Source organism: Rhinatrema bivittatum, chromosome 18 (assembly GCF_901001135.1).
Source record: "Rhinatrema bivittatum chromosome 18, aRhiBiv1.1, whole genome shotgun sequence".
NCBI lineage: Eukaryota > Metazoa > Chordata > Amphibia > Gymnophiona > Rhinatrematidae > Rhinatrema > Rhinatrema bivittatum.
In genome coordinates, this window is record NC_042632.1 from 60,696,525 (window position 1) to 60,716,828 (window position 20,304).

At 51.2% G+C, this 20,304-nt stretch overlaps 1 long non-coding RNA gene across 3 annotated transcripts in view; it reads left to right on the top strand.

Moving 5' to 3' along the window:
* The first annotated feature begins 4,196 nt into the window (after window positions 1-4,196).
* LOC115079625 overlaps window positions 4,197-20,304 on the top strand; it is a 31,354-nt gene continuing 15,246 nt past the window's right edge. The window contains exon 1 of one of the 3 annotated variants that reach the window (XR_003853345.1): window positions 4,197-4,209. This is a non-coding gene — a long non-coding RNA (uncharacterized LOC115079625). Of the gene's footprint in view, window positions 4,210-15,223; window positions 15,238-15,346; window positions 15,362-20,304 lie in introns of those variants that run through there. The other 2 variants (XR_003853344.1, XR_003853346.1) reach the window with 2 other exon arrangements.

Here is a 20,304-nt window from a genome sequence, read left to right on the forward strand (position 1 = left end):
GGGAAATTAAGATTTTGCCCCAATATGGATTAGATTGCGTGGACAGGGGGAGAAGTACCAGATCAAATTGGAAATTGCCATATTTTCTGGCGTCAGATGTTGCCTTTCAAGAGTATTTACAATCCAGGTGCAGGATTATACTTTGAATAATGCGGAACTCTTAGCAGAGGACCCTGTTCTGTCCTGGCATGCAGCAAAAGCTGTTCTAAAGGGAGATATCTCTTTTTTTTTTTTTTTTTTTTTTAATACGGAGATGTAGATTCATGCATAAACAAAGCTTAACTTTAGAATCTAACTTGCGAAAATTGAAGAATAATCTGGAAACTGCAAATGTTAAACATAACAAAGAAGGATATTTATCCGCACAAGTAGTGCTGAACACACTTGTGCATCAGAGGGCCAAAAAGAGTATAGATTTAAGTTTTACCAGCACAGTAATAAATCAGGCAAGCTGCTAGTGCAGTCAATTCAATCACTGCTGGGATCTCGTTTCACTTCTCATTTAAAGTCCCATGATGGTAAAATTTTGAATTGCAATCGCGAGATACTGAAATCGTTTGTAGACTTATATACATGGCTGCAAGGAAACTAATTGTAAGGAGTTTTTGCAGAATTTGGGTCTATGATCATTTGAAGCCTGGCATTTGCAAAAATTAAACAGGCCTATTAGCTTGGAGGAGGTATTGCTGGGTATTTGTACGGCTAAAGCGATGAAGATGCCAGGTCCTGATGGATTCTCGGGTGAGTTTTATAGGATTTTGGAGGAACAAATTGCACCATTACTCTGTAAAACATTTGCAGCCTTAATTGACCGGGTTTCTTTCCCCAAGAAAGTTAATAAAGCAGTGATTACAGTTCTCTCTAAACCTGAGAAGGATCCCCCTTCTCTAGCTTCGTACTGCCCTATTTCTTTGTTAAAGTTTGACCATAAATTACTGGCTAAGATTATGACAGATCGCTTGGCCCTTGTTTTGCCATATTTTACTGAGTCTGGACAAATAGGCGTTGTTAGAGGTAGATATGGCACAGTGAATGTGCACAGGTTATTGGCCGCTATCACTCTGTGTGCAAATAATAATACCCCCTCTGTGGTGGTTAGCTTCGACGCAGAAAAGGCATCTGTCAGGATAGACTGGCAGTACCTGTTTGGTCTGTTGGAATCTGTGAAGTTAGATGGGCTGTTTAAACAAGGGGGTCCAATTATTGTATAAAGACCCTGAGGCAGTAATAGCGGCTAATGGAGAGTCTTCATCCACATCTGATGTGAAAAGAGGGGCAAGGCAAGGTTTGTCCTCTGTCTCCATTGTTGTTTTTATTGGCAATGCAACCTTTGTTGAGATCCATTCAACGGGACCGGGAAATCAGTGGAATTGCTTTGGGTCCCACGGTATTCAAATCTGCTGCATTTGCAGCTGATCTGTTGGTGTTTGTGTAACCCAGTTATCTCTCTTAGGAGGTTGCTAAATAAGATGATGTCTTTGGGAGCTTCTCAGGATTTAAACTTAGCAAAGACGAGTCAGAAACTCTTGCACATCCATAAGAGTATGAAGACTAATTGGGGGGTGGGGGAGAGATCTTTCATTAACATGGGCCCCGGGTTTTTAAATACCTGGGAGTTAAAATATCAACTGACCTAGGACAATTATATGAGATAAATATAACTTCCCTTCTGACGTTCACTAAAGATAAACTAAACTTCTGGCAGAAAATGCCGGTGTCCTTAGGGCGTCGTATAAACCTTTATGAAATGGTTTTCTTTCCCAAATGGTTATAATTTTACAGACTCTTTAAATGTGCATTAAAGATTAGACAAGTCGTTGTTGAAATTTGTATAGACGGGTAGAAAGCCTAGGATAGCCTTTTGATGGCTGAAACAGTCGTGATCTCGGGGAGGGGGGATGGGCCTTCCGGTCATGGAACTTAATTCTTTAGCTAATTTGCTAAGGGTGGTAACAGACTGGTTATTTGAGGATTCTGTGTTTACAAATGTTGAGAGTGATAGGGCTGTGGCGTGCAACATGGATCTAAGTATGTTTTGCATGCAGCTTCAAATTGACCCCTCCCCCATTGGACTGGCGAGTTCAGTGTTGGTGGTGCACATGCGTTGGGCTTGGAGGGATGGTGGATGGTGACTGTCCTAGCTTCTGCCAATTCAGGGGAATATGGATTTCTTGCCCGGTTCTCGGTCCTCCAGGAGTTTTCTGTATTGAAAGAACCGAGGTATCATGCAACTTCAACATGTTTTGGCAGAAGACGAGACGTTATTCCCTTTTTGAAACATTACAGCAACATTTGCACTAAGGGAGGCAGACGTTATTTCCTATCTGCAATTATCTTATATACGGTCCTTGAAACAAGATACTTTAAATATAAATATTGTTGAGACATTTGGACATTTTTTCACACAGAGCATAGAAAGCTTTCTCTTTCCTGTATTCATAAGGAGTTATGGAAAATAATCACAAATACCTGGCTTAATATTCTTTGCAACAGATGGAAGAGAGTAGATTCTTCATTTCTCAAAAGACGTCACTCGCTCGTTCTAAAGATGTGAAAAGTATCTCTTCTAATATGAATGTTAGAGAGATGCAGTGTAAATGTGTCCATAGGGCTTATATCTCTCAAATGATGGCCTTTAAAGCACACTTCTCTCAGTCTGAGCCATGTTTGAAATGTTTAAAGGAGAAAGGTGTATTGACTCATGCTTTCTGGATGTGTGCTGGCAGTAATAAAGTTTGGGAGAAGAGTTTGAATTATATTGGAATCCTCTTGGGCTGTTCTATTCCCTGAAGTCCAGAATTGGTACTTTTTGGGGTGAGTAGGGATGGAGATAGACTTTTGGTGAAAAAAATATTGACCCAAGGCAAAAGGTCAATGCTGCTGGCCTGATGGGAGGTTTGTCCACGCTCTTTCTGGCAATGGCATAATGCTGTCCATGGAACCGATAGCAGCTCACACCTCTTTTCCATCCAAATACATTCAGAGCCTCTCAGGTAGGGCTCATAGTTTGATTCTGAACACCTTGTAATGCAGTAGGAGAAAACGTATCGTCTCAGATAGTATTGCTTGAATAGGCGCTTAGGCTATCTGATTAGATAGCATGGGCAGTTGGGATGGGGGTACGGAAGGGTATTCACAGTGGAGATATAATATATATATGTGCAATACGGCCCCGAATGCAGGAGGTCGCTCCCGGACCCCCGCTGGACTTTTGGCAAGTCTTGGGGGGGTCAAGAGGCACCCCCAAGCTGGTCAAAAGTCCCTGGGGGTCCAGCGGGGGTCCGGGAACGATCTCATGTGCTCCTGACGTCGGGGGACAGAAACCAAAGTGGCGCCGGCGCCATTTCCAATAACGCAGCCGGGCCCGAGTGGAAGATCACACCGGGACCCCCCCCCCCACACTGGACCCCAGGTAATTAAAAACATTTGGGGGGGGGGTTCGGGAGGGTGGGGGATTTATTTTAAAGGATCGGGGTGGGTTTTAGGGTGGTTTTAGTGTGCCGGTTTTCCCGCCCTCCCCCTTCCCTGATTTACAATTTTAGACCATAAATCGGGGGAATTCCTATTGTATCGCGCCTCTAACGATTTTGGACGATTTTAAAATTATCTGACGATAATTTTAATCGTACAAAAACGATTCACATCCCTAGTCTGAATTAAGGAGCATCCGTTCTCCTAACCCACACTGACAGCCCCTCTCCTGGGCGCCCGCTGCAGAGGAGGCGCTGGGGACGCAAACCTTACCCTAGCGCCTGCTTTCTACCATGGAAGCTCATTTACATAATAAATCAGGGGCCCCGGAGAGGTCGATCAGTGCCTGTTAGGAGAGCGTTTAGTATTGCACCCGCCTGATAAAGTGACTTTGCTGTTCTGTGTCCTCCCCATGAGATCCTCCTCCCTGACTCTCTGCTCTCATTCTTTCCTTTAGGGTGGTGCTGCTGGTATCGTTAACGTAAGTCTAAACCTTTCCTCCTGCTAATGGTTCCCTAAAGTGACTTTGCTGTTCTGTGCCCTCCCCATGAGATCCTCCTCACTAAACTCTCTGCTCTCATTCTTTCCTTTAGGGTGTTGTTAACAGTGCTCAGGTAAGTCTAAACCTTTCCTCCTGCTAATGGTTCCCTAAAGTGACTTTGCTGTTCTGTGTCCTCCCCATGAGATCCTCCTCACTAAACTCTCTGCTCTCATTCTCTCCTTTAGGGTGGTGCTGGGGTAAGTCTAAACCTTTCCTCCTGCTAATTATTCCTTAAAGTGACTTTGCTGTTCTGTGCCCTCCCCATGAGATCCTCCCTTCCCCCGTCCATCCTTCAGCTGATCCTCTATAGTCTCCTCCCCCTTCTCATCCCATCCCCATTCCCTCCTCTCCTCCGCATCCCCTTCCTGCCCACCTCCCCTCTCTCCCTTCTGTCACATTGCATGCGGCTTCTCCCCTCTTACCCCACCTCCTCATACATCCCCCCCACCCTGCTGTTCCTCTCTCTTCCCCTCCCTCATCCTCCACAGCCAATCCCTCTTCACCTTAACCAACCCTCAGTCTCTCCCGTTCTCATCTGTTCCTTCAAACATCCCTTTTTCATTTTTATTTTATTGTAAAACCATTTCCTATCTGCCACATCCCTGTCAGTTTGTGGTGGATCACGTCAGACAAGCAGAGCTGAAAATGCTGCAACAGAATTGGAGATAAAACAAGTAGAAAAATGAGAAAGTAAACTGATTGCGAGGCGTTCAGCCTCCTGCCAGCGCTTGCTTGAACAGAGGTTTTCCAGCCTTTTTAGAGGATTTCGTGCAGGCGATTCCTCGAGCTGCTCGGGAAGGATTTCCGAGGTCTTGGTGCTGATCTTGGAAAAGCTCCCTCTCTGCTCACCTGTAAGGTGCAGCTTTCAGAGAAGGGGATTCAAGTGGATTCCTGTTTCCAGATCTTAATACTGGAATAGGATTCATATTCACAAAACAGAATGAAAGCAAGGAATTGATTAGTTTAGTAATAACGTGAGCACAGCTGTAATTATCTTATGATGCGCCCTAAAACATGTTGGAAGCCCAGGGAAGGAGGCAGCACTGCTGTTGTGTGCAGGTAATTTTGTGCCACTAGCAGTCATGATGTGAATTACCCAACGATAAGGCAGTGCAGTGATCCATGGGCATTAAAATTAAGCCCTGAGCTTGTACCCTGTTTCCCCGAAAATAAGACAGTGTCTTATATTAATTTTTGCTACCAAAGATGCACTGGGCCTTATTTTCAGGGGATGTCTTATTTTGCCATGAAGAAGTATTCACATATATTGTTGAAGAAAAAAATGAATATTTATTATATTCTGAATAGTTGTCTGGTTATGCTGGTTTGTGATGACCCTCTCACTCCCACATGCTGTCTTGCTCAAGCCCAGGCTCTCACTGTCACATGCTGTCTTGCTCAAGCCCAGGCTCTCACTGTCACATGCTGTCTTGCTCAAGCACAGGCTCTCACTGTCACATGCTGTCTCTCACACACACAGAGGCTCTCACAAGCTGTCTCTGCAAACATTCAGGTCCTCACTCCCAAACACAGTCTCTCAACTCATCTCATGCACGCACACCCCCTCTACAGACCCTCAGCCTCTCTCTCACCTCTGGGCCTCCTCTTCGCGGTCGCCGCAGGATGGGCTCCGCAGCGGCCCTGCTGCCGGGGCCTCTTCCTCTTCTCGGGCTGCTGCAATGATTCGCGGCGGCCCGTAAGCGCTTCTCCTCTTCTGCAGGCGCTGATGCTCGTCCTCCTTCCTGCCCACGCGGCTCCGGCAATGTTTACTTCCAGGGCCGCGCAGGCTGGAAGGAGGAGGAGCATCAGCGCGTTTGAAAGCGATCTTTTTCTTCGGGCCGTGGTGACCTGAGCTCCACCACGGCCCTGCCGATCTGCCTGCTACATGCGTGTCACTGACGGCTGCATGAGCCTCCCTGCGCCCAGGGGCATTGGCTCCCTTCGGGAAGCCACTGCTCGCGGCGCCCCCTAATACTTTGGCTGGAAACTTTATAACAGTAATTTTAAAAATAAATAAATAATCACGTGACAGGAGGGACCGGCCCGATCCTCTGATAGGTCAATCCGCCCCTGTTTACAAGGGATGGCCGCGGAAATGAACATCAGAGTTGGAGGTCTTCATGTCCTGCATGCAGCTGCTCTGCAAGGAAGGGTGAAGCGGCAGGGTAAGAAGCATCACAGCTGCAAGCTCTGGGGTTCTGTGCCACGGGCATGCTCCCAAATAAAAACTTTGCTAGGTCTTACTTTCGGGGGAGGTCTTATATTTAGCAATTCGGCAAAACCTCTACTAGGTCTTATTTTCGGGGAAACAGAGTAGTAATGGCGTCAGTGGCCTCAGCAGGATCCTGCAGGACTTTGTGGTGCTTCCTAGAGAAGATCATATCAGGAATGACTCCCAGCCTACGAGCCTGCCGTCTGATTGCTGTCCAGTCACCGTTACTATAGGGAAAGCTATTATTGGGTTATTTTGGTTTGAGAAATCTAAATCTCCATTTCGTCTACGTTCAGTAGCAATTTATAATGTGAAAGCCGGCATTTTATTGTATTTAAATGAAGCCTTAATGAATCGAGTGTGAAAGACCAAGAGCTCTGATGGGAAGAAAAGCTTGGATCCGCTCAGTATAAATGTTGTAGTTGATGGCGAGGGCAGATGACAATGTCCAGAGGGGGTGAGATATGTATTAAAGCGAGTCCCGGAGGGCAGATCCCTGGGCACAGCAGAGGTAAGAGTACATCCAATCAGGATATCCCCATGGCAACATTTTCCTCTCAGTCCTGGGCTAAAGGTGCTTGACATCTGCTGGGAGTAGCGGGCAGGTGAGGTTTTACTCGGTGGCTGAGGAGGCAGGATCAGTGCCAGTCCCCTCTCATGTCTGCCCCCCGAGCCTGACTGATGTGCCAGGGGCAGCAGCATTGCTAGTGAAAGTCAGCAGGGGGCCCGTGTGCTAGTGCGAGCTCACCCATCCCTCCTCGTGCATGGCTTGCTCTGAGCACAGAAACTCCTGCACGGGTAGAGGCACCGCAGGACTCGCTGACGGGGCCTCCTGCCCACTTCTACTACCAGTGCTGCCCCCACCTGAAGAAGCTGACATTTCAGGCTCCTGTGACCCCAGCTGAAGGTTTGGTGACCTCCTCTGGGGTCAAGACGCACAGTTTGGGAAGCCCTGCTCAAGGGTATGACTTTTGGTGACTTGTTACACAGTGCGGTGAGCACAAACCTTTCCTCCTGCTCCTTTTGCATAAAGTGACTTTGCTATTCTGTGCCCTCCCCATGAGATCCTCCTCCCTGACTCTCTGCTCTCATTCTTTCCTTTAGGGTGGGGCTTCCAAACGTTTAATCACTGTGACCCCATTTCAGCATTGAAAATATGCATGACCCCAGGGAATGACCAAATTAATTAGCAGAGGGGTAGTTCACCTCCCAACAATCACTCCTCACCCTCCCTGCACTCCAGTTAATGCCCTCTCCCCACCCCCCACCCCAAGCAGCCCCCTCTCTCAACCTCCTCTCTGCCCAGTTATTCTTCCCCATGCTGCAAGGATACGTCCCAGCTGTATCTCACTTGTCATCTAGGAGGTTTTGTTTTACTCCCTGGCTCTCTAGCACAGAGTTTCCCAGCCGCGGGGCATTAGCAGAGCCCAATGATAAAATCTGAGGCACCAGCAGGCTCCATTGATCCTTTCCTTCCTGGCCTGCAGGATGACCTCCTTCCAACAGAGGGAGCCAGAGAGTAGCACCCACCTCCTGCTGCTGCTTCCTCTCTGTAACTGACACTGCAGGGGGCGCTGAGGAGCAAGCTCAGAGGGAGAGGGGGGAGGGAAGGAAGCAGCAGCTGAGGGAGGGGAGGAAGGAAGCAGCAAGTGAGGGCTGCTCAGAGGAAGAGGGGGAGAGAGGGAGGGAAGGAAGCAGCAACTTGTGTGCAAGAGAGGAAACCTCCCCTCAGCCTGGGTAAACGTATGAGGGATCAGGACAGAAAGGCAGACATTTACTGCATATTGGGCGGGGTTATTGTGTAAAAGGACATTTCCTGGCGTGTAGCCAGATGGACTCAGAACCAATGGGGATAGTATCCGCGTGCTAGCAGTTGGAGATGGATCTGACGTCAGCACGGGGTATATAGCCCCACAGGAAGCGCAGCGATTCAGTAATTTCCGTCTCCAAAGCAGTTTGGGGTGCCTGCACGCTGGTTCAGCGTGCTTTCCAAGACTACTTTAATTTTCTCTTTTTCTCATTCTAGATTCTACTTTTCTTCTCTACAAACGACTATCGAGCCCCGCGCTCCTCAGGGGACGTTTCCGTCACTCCCCCCAGTTGAGCTTCCCGGGGCACTTACCGTGGCCCCCCGCTGGGAAAGTCCTCGGTCCGGCCGAACCGCGGCAGGGACATAGCCTCCCCGGGGAGACTCGGGTGTGGCTCCGAGGCCCTCGGTCCCGGCGTGGACGAGGTAGCGGGTGCAGTTCCTCCAATCGCGGCGGTGAAAGGTACCGGCCCTTTCCCCCCGCAGCCGGAGACCGCCTGGGTTCCAGCCTAGAAGCGCCGAAGGTCGGGTACGGCGTACATCTCTTCGCCCAGGTCTCCGAGGTCTCGAGGATCGGCGGCGTGGCAAGCCGTGGAGGACGCCATTTTGTGGCCCTATTCAGGTATTCCGCGCCCGTAAGGGGCGCGGCTTTCTTCCTCCTTGTGCGTATATTGTATTGTTTTCGCATATTGGCTGCCACTGTGAGTATATGCCGCATATTATTGAAAGCCTATTGCATGCCATAGAGCGTATATTGCTAACCGGCTTAGTGCTGATTGCCTATTGAATACCATTAAGCGTACATTGCTCACTGCTTAAGTGCTGATTGCCTATTGAATACCATTCAGCGTACATTGCTCACTGCTTAAGTGCTGATTGCCTATTGAATACCATTCAGCGTACATTGCTCACTGCTTCAGTGCTGATTGCCTATTGAATACCATTATGCGTATGTTGCTCCCTGCTTAGGGCTGTGTGCCTCTTACTTAGGGTTGTGCGCTTGTTCTCTTCAGCGCCTATTGCTGCCACATATTATTCTTATTGTGCGCCTGCTGTATTAAGCGCCTATTGCTGCCGCATATTATTGCGCACTTGTTCTCTTTGGTATGGATCAGCATGCAGCCGCATCCTCAGCGGTGCAGCCGCTGGTCTCAGGCATTTCAGCCCTTGGCCTCTGCTCTGCATGCCACCTTAGAGCCACTCGTAGTACTGAGCCGGACTCACTATGTGCCCAATGTGAGGCGGCAGGGGGACCCTCCGGCCAGGACCAGTCTCAGCCGCAGTTTCTTGACAGTTCCCCTGGGGCTACCCCGGATTTGGGGGGCAGTCTTGACCATTCGGGAATCCCGGGGGAGCTTGTACCCCGGCGATTAGAGGCTGCTTCCATTTCCTGGGTGGATCTCTTTAAGGGGATTCACGCCTTCGTCCAGATGCAGACGGCTTCCCGTCCCGGCCCTACTGTCCCTGCTGCTCCTGTGGTTCCTGCTGTTGCTGCGGTTCCTGCGGTGGCTGCATCTGCGGCGCCTGCTGCGGCCGCCGCTACGGTGGCAGAGCCTAGGGATCCTGTGCCCGGACCTTCGCAGCCTTATCGGGAGTGGGACCTCCCGCCACTGGACAGTCCAGATCAATCGGACCAGGAGGTTTCGCCGGACGAGTCCGACCTCCTGGACGAAGGGGACCTCCCCCCGGGGATTGAGCCATATAGGACCATGAGGCTGTTCTTCCCTAAGGAGGACCTCTCGGACCTCGTGACTCAGTGTCTGGCGGAGTTGGATATCACTGGTCCCAGTGCTTCGGTTCCTTCTGCGCAGAACCCCCTGCTGGAAGGTCTTCATCCTACAGCCCGCCATTTTCCTTTCCTGCAGGCGGCTCAGCAACTTATAGATTTGGAATGGGCGGCGCCGGCGGCTTCCTTCAGAGGGGGCCGGGCCTTGAGGGGTATGTACCCATTGGCTCCGGCTCTCCAGGACCTGCTGGCATGTCCTCAGGTGGACGCCTTGGTTAGTGCTGTCGTTACGCGCACGACCATTCCAGTGGAAGGAGGGACGGCCCTCCGGGAGCCCCATGACAGACGAATGGACGCCATTCTGAAGCAAACTTTTGAGGTGGCAGCTCTTTCTTTGCGGATTGCGTCCTGCTGCACTGTGGTGACACGTGCCTGCTTGTCTCAGGCCAGGAACAACGCCCCAGCGGCAGACATGGAGTCCGCGCTTTCTTTCCTCACCGATGCCGCTTCGGATTTGGTTCGCACTACAGCTAAGGGGATTTCATCCTCAGTAGCCACCAGGAGGCAGCTCTGGATCCGGCCATGGTCAGCTGATGCGCCTTCGAAGTCTCGTCTCACCAGGTTACCCTTTCAGGGCTCGTTTCTGTTTGGCAGTGACCTTGATAAGCTCGCCACTACCTGGGGTGCCTCTCCTGTGCCTAGACTTCCGGAAGATCGATCCAGGAGGGGTCAGCGCTCCTTTCCACGGCCCTCCAGGGGCAGGAGTTCACAGCGTTTTGTTCCGTATAGGGGGCGCTATCAGGCGACTCGTCTTCCGGCCAGGAATCAGTCCTTTCGGACCAAGTAGCGCAAGCGGGGGGCTGGCCCGGGCTTGGGCCCCGGTCGCGCCCCGCAATGAGATTTTGCCGATTCATCTGGGGAACGAAGCCATAGGGGGCAGGTTGGCCCTCTTCTACCCCAGATGGGTCAAGATTATGTCGGACCAGTGGGTCCTCGCCGTTATCCGGGAAGGATATTATCTGGATTTTCAACTTCTTCCTCCGGACAAGTTTGTGGAGTCTTCCTGTCCCATACACAAGAAGGCAGCGTTAGAAGCTACCCTGGCGAGGCTCCTGTCCTTGAACGCCATCCTCCCAGTACCTGCCTGGGAAGTGAATTCTGGACACTATTCCATTTATTTCATGGTACCCAAGAAAGGGGGCACTTTTCGGCCTGTGCTGGACCTCAAGTCAGTCAATCGCTACTTACGGGTACCGAGGTTTCGCATGGAAACTCTGCGCTCCGTCAAAGCCGCAGTCCAGCCCGGAGAATTCCTCACGGCATTAGACCTGTCAGAAGCATATCTTCATATTCCGATCCATCCGGATCATCAGCGCTACCTGCGCTTCAAGGTTCTGGGCCGCCACTTCCAGTTCCGGGCTCTACCCTTCGGGTTGGCCACGTCCCCACGGACATTCACCAAGGTGGTAGTAGTGGTGGCAGCGGCACTCAGGCGGGAAGGGATTCTGGTCCATCCCTACCTAGACGACTGGCTGATCAGGGCGGAATCTCGAGAGGAGAGCCTGCGGACTACCGACAGAGTGATCGCCCTTCTGGAAAGCTTGGGCTGGGTAATCAACCTCAGCAAGAGCTGCCTACTGCCTTCCCAGTCAATAGAGTATCTAGGAGTGCAGTTCGACACTCGGGCCGACACGGTCAGTCTTACGACCAAGAGACAGTTGAAACTTCGACAACGTATCCAGTATCTGATGAGAGCCAGTCAGCCCATAGCCTGGGATTATCTACAGGTTCTGGGTCTCATGGCATCCACCCTGGAAGTAGTGTCTTGGGCACGGGCCCATATGAGGCCTCTACAGCATTCCCTGCTCTCTCGCTGGAGCCCCCGTCGACGGGACTTTTCCACGCACCTTCCTCTACCGGCCAGAGTACGGACCCAGCTGCGGTGGTGGTTGCAGTCCAACCACCTGAACAGGGGGTGGAAGATGTCCTCGCCCACGTGGACCTTACCCAGCACGGATGCCAGCCTGAGCGGCTGGGGAGCACATTGCAAAGACCTCACCGCGCAAGGGCGATGGAACAGAGAGGAGTCGACGTGGAACATCAATCGCCTGGAGGCCCGGGCAGTCCGCTTGGCATGCCTTCGCTTCGCTCACAGACTGCGGCACAGAGCTGTCAGGGTGATGTCCGACAACGCCACCACGGTGGCCTACATCAACCGGCAGGGCAGAACCAGAAGCCGACAAGTATCTCTGGAGATCGCCCCACTGATGGTTTGGGCAGAGGCGAATCTGCAAGACATCTCTGCCATTCACATTGCCGGGAAGGACAATACCACAGCTGACTTCCTCAGCAGAGAAAGCCTGCATCCAGGAGAGTGGCAGCTGTCCCCCACAGCTTTCCAGTTGATTGTCGATCATTGGGGGATTCCGGCCATGGATTTACTGTCGGACAAGGCCAATGCTCAAGTACCCAGATACTTCAGCCGCAGGCGCGACCCGTTCTCGCACGGCATCGATGCCCTGGTCCAGCCATGGCCTCCAGGGACTCTACTATAAGCCTTTCCTCCGTGGCCTCTGCTGGGCGCCCTCATCCACAAGATTCAGACACACCGGGGCCTAGTTCTCCTAGTGGCACCAGACTGGCCAAGAAGACCCTGCTACGCGGACATGAGAAGACTCCTGGCAGGGGAGCCTCTTCCCCTGCCTCCTCTACGGGACCTTCTACATCAAGGTCCCATTCTACACGAGGATCCAGCTCAATTCTCTCTTATGGTCTGGCCCTTGAGAGGGCTAGACTGAAGAAAAGAGGTTACTCGGGGCCCGTGATTGATACACTCCTCCGAGCTCGCAAGTTTTCCACATCCCTCACCTACGTACGGATCTGGAGAGTGTTTTGAAGCATGGTGCGACGCTCACGGCACCAATCCACATGCCACCACCATACCTATTGTGTTGGATTTTCTGCAGGATGGGCTTCAGAAGGGTCTCTCCCTCAGCTCCATCAAGGTTCAGGTAGCGGCACTGTCTTGCTATGGTCCCAGGAGGGATGGCAAGACCATCGCCAGGCATCCAGATGTCTCTCGTTTCCTGCTGGGTGTCAAGCATATTCGTCCGCCACTAAAGTGGCCTGTGCCCTTATGGAACCTTAACCTTGTTTTGGATTTCCTCGCGGGATCCACCTTCCGACCCCTTCGGGGCTTGTCTCTCCGGTCTCTCACCTTGAAGTTGGTGTTCTTGCTGGCGGTGTTTTCCGCACGCCGCATCTCTGAGCTACAAGCACTGTCCTGCCGTGATCCCTTTCTACGAATCACTCCGGAGGCAATCCATCTTCGGACGGTTCCCTCCTTTCTCCCTAAAGTGGTTTCACAATTTCATCTTAACCAAACTATATCCTTGCCTACCACGGTAGGTTTGAAGAAATCTGAAGAAGGCCATTTATTATGCCATCTCGACATCGGCAGATTGCTGCCCAGGTATCTGGCCGTGACACAAGACCTGCGAAAGACGGACCACCTGTTCGTCCTCCACAGCGGGAAGAAGCAAGGTGAAGCGGCCCTCTCGGCCCACCATTGCCCGCTGGATTAAAGACGTTGTCAGAGCCGCCTACATGGAGGCTGGGAAGGCTCCGCCTCTACAGGTTACGGCTCATTCTACCAGAGCACAAGCGGCATCTTGGGCAGAATCCAGGATGCTGTCGCCGGCAGAAATCTGTAAAGCGGCGACGTGGTCCTCCCTCCATACCTTTTCCAGGTTCTACCGTCTGGATGTCCAGGCGGGGAGGACTCGGCTTTTGCAAGGGCGGTACTACATGGTCCTCAGGCAGCCTCCCGCCCCGGCAGGGAGTAAAGCTTTGGTACATCCCATTTGTCCTGAGTCCATCTGGCTACACGCCAGGAAATGTTGAGATTACTTACCTGGTAATCTTCTTTTCCTTAGTGTAGACAGATGGACTCAGCATCCCGCCCAGCTGCCTGTGTACATGGGTTTTCACCGGTTCCAGGTAAGCCATGTCATCTGTTTCCATAAGAGCGTGCACTCTACCAGTATCAGCGCTTTCTGGTTGTGAATGCTGGCGGTCTCCAGCCACTGTCATTCGGTCAGGGGAATCCTGTTTCTGCTTTTCCCTTTCACTGAGCGTCAGTACACACATCCATAACAGCTTTTGCAAGGAAGATTACTGAATCGCTGAGCTTCCTGTGGGGCTATATACCCCGTGCTGACGTCAGATCCGTCTCCAACTGCTAGCACGCGGATACTATCCCATTCATACTGAGTCCATCTGTCTACACTAAGGAAAAGAAGATTACCAGGTAAGTAATCTCAACATTTCTGGTCATAAACCCTGCTTCATCCTCAGACATCCCTTGTGAAAATGACCCTCTTTATATTAAAGACAAATGTCAGGTACCTGAGGGAAGATGGAAACGTCCAGGCTGAAGATTCCCCATCCTCCGCTGTTTCAGATTTGAATTTCACCGCTAACTGATTGCAAAGCTGTGGCCCCACGTCACATAAAAGGCTCCCTCCTGATTCAGCGAGTCTGATGTGATTACAAGGAAGAGCAGCTTGGATTGCCAACTGGCTCCAGGTTTTCAGAACAGGTTGATCCAGTCCTGGTTTTACCCCTCTGCATGTGATGGGGACTTGTTCTGATTTCCCTATTGCATTCCCTAAGAAAAGCAAGATTACAGGTCTCTGCATACAGGGGAGTAAAAGCAGGACTGGATCAACCTGTCCTGAACAGCTGGAGTCTGCTGGCAGCCCTGGTTCTTAGTGTAAGTGGCACTGGGTGACCCAAATCTTTGCTCCTGCCAGATGTTTCATACGGGCCGATCCAATACAGGGTGCTCAGCCGCGGGCACTGTTTAACCCTTCTGCTATAAGGGGATCAGCGCCTCCAAAACGTGCGTCCAAGCCCCTGCGAAACTAATAGCATCACATGCAAATATATGTTAATGAGGCCATTAGTTACTCTCCCCCTATTCATAAAACAAATGTGCACCCAACTCACCCTCAGAAATGAATGCCCGTCCCGGAGCAGGGATTAATGGAGGAGCCCAAAATGTGCACAGAAAAGCAGAAAATACTGCTTCCCTGTGCTTCCTCCGATATTAAGTCAGAGTCACTGAAAAATGAGAACTGTGCAAAAAAATAAAGAAAGTGAGTCTGAGGTCAGGCTAGGAAAAGGGAGTCTGAATTAAGGAGCATCCGTCCTCCTAACCCACCCTGACACCCCCTCTCCTGGGCACCCGCTGCAGAGGAGGCGCTGGGACGCAAACCTTACCCTAGTGCCTGCTTTCTACCATGGAAGCTCATTTACATATTAAATCAGGGGCCCTGGAGAGGTCGATCAGTGCCTGTTAGGAGAGCGTTTAGTATTGCACCCGCCTGATAAAGTGACTTTGCTATTCTCTGCCCTCCCCATGAGATCCTCCTCACTAAACTCTCTGCTCTCATTCTCTCCTTTAGGCTGCTGCTGGGGTAAGTCTAAACATTTACTCCTGCTAATTATTACCTAAAGTGACTTTGCTGTTCTGTGTCCTCCCCATGAGATCCTCCTCACTAAACTCTCTGCTCTCATTCTCTCCTTTAGGCTGCTGCTGGGGTAAGTCTAAACATTTACTCCTGCTAATTATTACCTAAAGTGACTTTGCTGTTCTGTGTCCTCCCCATGAGATCCTCCCTTCCCCCGTCCATCCTTCAGCTGATCCTCTATAGTCTCCTCCCCCTTCTCATCCCATCCCCATTCCCTCCTCTCCTCCGCATCCCCTTCCTGCCCACCTCCCCTCTCTCCCTTCTGTCACATTGCATGCAGCTTCTCCCCTCTTACCCCACCTCCTCATACATCCCCCCCACCCTGCTGTTCCTCTCTCTTCCCCTCCCTCATCCTCCACAGCCAATCCCTCTTCACCTTAACCAACCCTCAGTCTCTCCCGTTCTCATCTGTTCCTTCAAACAACCCTTTTTCATTTTTATTTTATTGTAAAACCATTTCCTATCTGCCACATCCCTGTCAGTTTGTGGTGGATCACGTCAGACAAGCACAGCTGACAATGCTGCAACAGAATTGGAGATAAAACAAGTAGAAAAATGACAAAGTAAACTGATTGCGAGGCGTTCAGCCTCCTGCCAGCGCTTGCATGAACAGAGGTTTTCCAGCCTTTTTAGAGGATTTCGTGCAGGCGATTCCTCGAGCTGCTCGGGAAGGATTTCCGAGGACTTGGTGCTGATCTTGGAAAAGCTCCCTCTCTGCTCACCTGTAAGGTGCAGCTTTCAGAGAAGGGGATTCAAGTGGATTCCTGTTTCCAGATCTTAATACTGGAATAGGATTCATATTCACAAAACAGAATGAAAGCAAGGAATTGATTAGTTTAGTAATAACGTGAGCACAGCTGTAATTATCTTATGATGCTCCCTAAAACCTGTTGGAAGCCCAGGGAAGGAGGCAGCACTGCTGTTGTGTGCAGGTAATTTTGTGCCACTAGCAGTCATGATGTGAATTACCCAACGATAAGGCAGTGCAGTGATCCATGGCCATTAAAATTAAGCCCTGAGCTTGTACCCTGTTTCCCCGAAAATAAGACAGTGTCTTATATTAATTTTTGCTACCAAAGATGCACTGGGCCTTATTTTCAAGGGATGTCTTATTTTGCCATGAAGAAGTATTCACATATATTGTTGAAGAAAAAAATGAATATTTATTATATTCTGAATAGTTGTCTGGTTATGCTGGTTTGTGATGACCCTCTCACTCCCACATGCTGTCTTGCTCAAGCCCAGGCTCTCACTGTCACATGCTGTCTTGCTCAAGCCCAGGCTCTCACTCCCACATGCTGTCTTGCTCAAGCCCAGGCTCTCACTGTCACATGCTGTCTTGCTCAAGCACAGGCTCTCACTGTCACATGCTGTCTTGCTCAAGCACAGTCTCTCACTCCCACATGCTGTCTTGCTCAAACACAGGCTCTCACTGTCACATGCTGTCTTGCTCAAGCACAGTCTCTCACTGTCACATGCTGTCTTGCTCAAGCACAGTCTCTCACTCCCACATGCTGTCTTGCTCAAGCACAATCTCTCACTCCCACATGCTGTCTTGCTCAAGCACAGTCTCTCACTGTCACATGCTGTCTTGCTCAAGCACAGTCTCTCACTCCCACATGCTGTCTTGCTCAAGCACAATCTCTCACTCCCACATGCTGTCTTGCTCAAGCACAGTCTCTCACTCCCACATGCTGTCTTGCTCAAGCACAGTCTCTCACTCCAACATGCTGTCTTGCTCCAGCACAGGCTCTCACTCCCACATGCTGTCTTGCTCAAGCACAGGCTCTCACTCCCACATGCTGTCTTGCTCAAGCACAGGCTCTCACCGTCACATGCTGTCTCTCACACACACAGAGGCTCTCACATGCTGTCTCTCACACACACAGAGGCTCTCACATGCTGTCTCTGCAAACATTCTGGTCCTCACTCCCACACACACACACTCTCGCAACTCATCTCATGCACGCACGCACACACCCTGTACAGACCCTCAGCCTCTCTCTCACCTCTGGGCCTCCTCTTCGCGGTCGCCGCAGGATGGGCTTTGCAGCGGCCCTGCTGCCGGGGCCTCTTCCTCTTCTCGGGCCGCTGCAATGATTCGCGGCAGCCCATAAGCGCTTCTCCTCTTCTGCACGCGCTGATGCTCCTCCTCCTTCCTGCCCACGCGGCTCCGGCAATGTTTACTTCCAGGGCAATGCAGGCAGGAAGGAGGAGGAGCATCAGCGCGTTTGAAAGCGATCTTTTTCTTCGGGCCGTGGTGACGTGAGCTCCACCACGGCCCTGCCGATCTGCCTGCTACATGCGTGTCACTGACGGCCGCATGAGCCTCCCTGCGCCCAGGGGCATTGGCTCCCCTCGGGAAGCCACTGCTCGCGGCGCCCCCTAATACTTTGGCTGGAAACTTTATAACAGTAATTTTAAAAAAATAAATAAATAATCACGTGACAGGAGGGACCGGCCCGATCCTCTGATAGGTCAATCCGCCCCTGTTTACAAGGGATGGCCGCGGAAAGGAACATCAGAGTTGGAGGTCTTCATGTCCTGCATGCAGCTGCTCTGCAAGGAAGGGTGAAGCGGCAGGGTAAGAAGCATCACAGCTGCAAGCTCTGGGGTTCTGTGCCACGGGCATGCTCCCAAATAAAAACTTTGCTAGGTCTTACTTTCGGGGGAGGTCTTATATTTAGCAATTCGGCAAAACCTCTACTAGGTCTTATTTTCGGGGAAACAGAGTAGTAATGGCGTCAGTGGCCTCAGCAGGATCCTGCAGGACTTTGTGGTGCTTCCTAGAGAAGATCATATCAGGAATGACTCCCAGCCTACGAGCCTGCCGTCTGATTGCTGTCCAGTCACCGTTACTATAGGGAAAGCTATTACTGGATTATTTTGGTTTGAGAAATCTAAATCTCCATTTTGTCTATGTTCAGTAGCAATTTATTATGTGAAAGCCGGCATTTTATTGTATTTAAATGAAACCCTAATGAATCGAGTGTGAAAGACCAAGAGCTCTGATGGGAAGAAAAGCTTGGATCCGCTCAGTATAAATGTTGTAGTTGATGGCGAGGGCAGATGACAATGTCCAGAGGGGGTGAGAGATATATAAAAGCGAGTCCCAGAGGGCAGATCCCTGGGCACAGCAGAGGTAAGAGTACATCCAATCAGGATATCCCCATGGCAACATTTTCCTTTCAGTCCTGGGCTAAAGGTGCTTGACATCTGCTGGGAGTAGCGGGCAGGTGAGGTTTTACTCGGTGGCTGAGGAGGCAGGATCAGTGCCAGTCCCCTCTCATGTCTGCCCCCCCGAGCCTGCCTGATGTGCCAGGGGCAGCAGCATTGCTAGTGAAAGTCAGCAGGGGGCCCGTGTGCTAGTGCGAGCTCACCCATCCCTCCTCGTGCATGGCTTGCTCTGAGCACAGAAACTCCTGCACGGGTACAGGCACCGCAGGACCCGCTGACGGGGCCTCCTGCCCACTTCTACTACCAGTGCTGCCCCCACCTGAAGAAGCTGACATTTCAGGCTTCTGTGACCCCAGCTGAAGGTTTGGTGACCTCCTCTGGGGTCAAGACCCACAGTTTGGGAAGCCCTGCTCAAGGGTATGACTTTTGGTGACTTGTTACACAGTGCGGTGAGCACAAACCTTTCCTCCTGCTAATTATTCCCTAAAGTGACTTTGCTATTCTGTGCCCTCCCCATGAGATCCTCCTCCCTGACTCTCTGCTCTCATTCTTTCCTTTAGGATGGGGCTTCCAAACTTTTAATCACTGTGACCCCATTTCAGCATTGAAAATATGCATGACCCCAGGGAATGACCAAAATAAATTAGCAGAGGGGTAGTTCAGCTCCCAACAATCACTCCTCACCCTCCCTGCACTCAAGTTAATGCCCTCTCCCTCCCCCCAGCAGCCCCCTCTCTCAACCTCCTCTCCTCTCTGCCCAGTTATTCTTCCCCATGCTGCAAGGATACGTCCCAGCTGCCGGCTGTACCTCACTTCTCATCTAGGAGGTTTTGTTTTACTCCCTGGCTCTCTAGCACAGAGTTTCCCAGCCGCGGGGCATTAGCAGAGCCCAATGATGAAATCTGAGGCACCAGCAGGCTTCATTGATCCTTTCCTTTCTGGCCTGCAGGATGTTCTCCTTCCAACAGAGGGAGCCAGAGAGTAGCACCCACCTCCTGCTGCTGCTTCCTCTCTGTAACTGACACTGCAGGGGGCGCTGAGGAGGAGCTCAGAGGGAGAGGGGGGAGGGAAGGAAGCAGCAGCTGAGGGAGAGGGGGGAGTGAGGGAGGGAAGGAAGCAGCAGCTGAGGGAGAGGGGGGAGTGAGGGAGGGAAGCAGCAGCTGAGGGAGAGGGGGGAGGGAGGGAAGGAAGCAGGAGCTGAGGGAGGGAAGGAAGCAAGAGCTGAGGGGCTGCTCAGAGGGAGGGGGAGTGAGGGAAGGAAGGAAGCAGCAGCTGAGGGAGAGGGGGGGGAGTGAGGGAGGGAAGGAAGCAGGAGCTGAGGGAGAGGGGGGAGGGAGGGAAGGAAGGAAGCAACTTGTGTGCAAGAGAGGAAACCTCCCCTCAGCCTGGGTAAACTTATGAGGGATCAGGACAGAAAGGCAGACATTTACTGCATATTGGGCGGGGTTATTGTGTAAAAGGGCATTTCTGGGCATAAACCCTGCTTCACCCGCAGACGTCCCTTGTGAAAATGACCCTCTTTATATTAGACAAATGTCAGGTACCTGAGGGAAGATGGAAACGTCCAGGCTGAAGATTCCCCATCCTCCGCTGTTTCAGATTTGAATTTCATCGCTAACTGATTGCAAAGCTGTGGCCCCACGTCACAAAAAAGGCTCCCTCCTGATTCAGCGAGTCTGATGTGATTACAAGGAAGAGCAGCTTGGATTGCCAACTGGCTCCAGGTTTTCAGAACAGGTTGATCCAGTCCTGGTTTTACCCCTCTGCATGTGATGGGGACTTGTTCTGATTTCCCTATTGCATTCCCTAAGAAAAGCAAGATTACAGGTCTCTGCA